This window comes from Morone saxatilis, unplaced genomic scaffold (assembly GCF_004916995.1).
Source record: "Morone saxatilis isolate NCDOM2014 unplaced genomic scaffold, NCSU_SB_2.0 Contig23, whole genome shotgun sequence".
Lineage (NCBI taxonomy): Eukaryota > Metazoa > Chordata > Actinopteri > Moronidae > Morone > Morone saxatilis.
The window spans coordinates 826,813-828,304 of record NW_023339796.1 but is presented as its reverse complement, the minus strand read 5'-3'; positions in this window follow the sequence as shown (position 1 = coordinate 828,304).

The window sequence follows — 1,492 nt, the reverse complement described above, 5'->3', positions numbered from 1 at the left end:
GCCAAGAACAGAACCCTGAGTTACTCCATCAGAACAACTTAAAGGAGCACTCTTATAAGAAACACACTGTGGTCCTGCTCCACCTGCCCCTCGGTGGCGCTCTCCTCCTGCTCCACTTGCCCTTCTATGGTCTCGCCCTTTCCCCATTGTTTCTGTCCTCCGATGGGTCACACGGCGTGAGGTGCAGTGTAATAAGGTTTTCACTGGAATCCTGGTCAAATCTGTTAAACAGAGTGTTGTGTTTTTCTTACTTAAAACAATGAGATTGACCATGAGCTTTAACAGTACCTGAAGTGTTCATCTCTGACAATCATTATAGTCTAATTCTTCAAGACCAGATTTGTGGTCACTTTAGATTACAGAAGAACTACTGACGTACTAAATATCATCACATCTATATTTAACTGTGTATGACTGTAACACATAGAATATAATTGTTTTGAGGAGTGAAAGCATACCTCCATACATAGCTATTCAAAAAGAATTACACCAAGCCTGTTTAGCAGACTGGGTCAAACTATTTAGTTCACACTGTGTGTGCTAGAAAACTTTGGGTTTTATGCCTCCAAGTTAGTAGAAGTGTCATTTGTGATGTATCCATGTTTCTTTTTCTTTGAGATACTTTTGTTAATGGTCCATCTGCATCTAAAGCTCGACATTTGAGCACCATCCTAAATGTCCTTTCATTTGTGTGAGTATATTAAGATTTTTACTCATTTCATTCATTGACTCTGCACTTTGCACATTTCATGTCTAATTAGTATATGTTACTACAAAAATGTGTTTGTGTTATAATCAGTATTCAGCTCATTCAGTTAGTTAGTAGTATTTGCACATTGTCATTTAACTTCCGCTGCTTGAACTTCACATTAACTTCAATTGTTTTGAAAAGAGTTGATCCAGTGTTGTACTAACTGTGTTGGTTATATTAAAATGGGAACCTTTACTACATTTATACTGTCAGGGAGGTGAGTTGATGATTTAATATGAGTTTTAAGGGTCAGCCACTTTTTTAGGATATAAACATTGATCCAATCTTTTGCATACCCAACACTACATCTGAAATCTTACTTAAAAATACTGTGCATGCTTCTCACCTTCGCAAAAGTACTCATACAATGAGCCTATTTTTTGAAGGTAGTCCTGGTCAAAGGCTCTAAGTGTGCCGCGAGGGGTTCACATTTCACTCTTCTTCTTGTCCTTGCCTGGAAGCAGCAGTGGCTTGTAACCAACTGCACGGAGTTTCTCAAGCTGTAATGACAAAAATATGAATTTGCTTTTTAAAGAAATGGAAAAGCAACAGCAGAAGTATCTCAGCATATTAATTATTGAGGAAATACAACATTATTGGTGAAAGTATCCAGGTTAATGCCATTTTTGAATTATATTGACTTCATGGTGGGTTGTGCTTTTGTATGATGATGTATGTGTAAACAGGAAAGACTCATACAGTAGAAGCATAAACACACTATATGTTAACAAACAGCAAAAC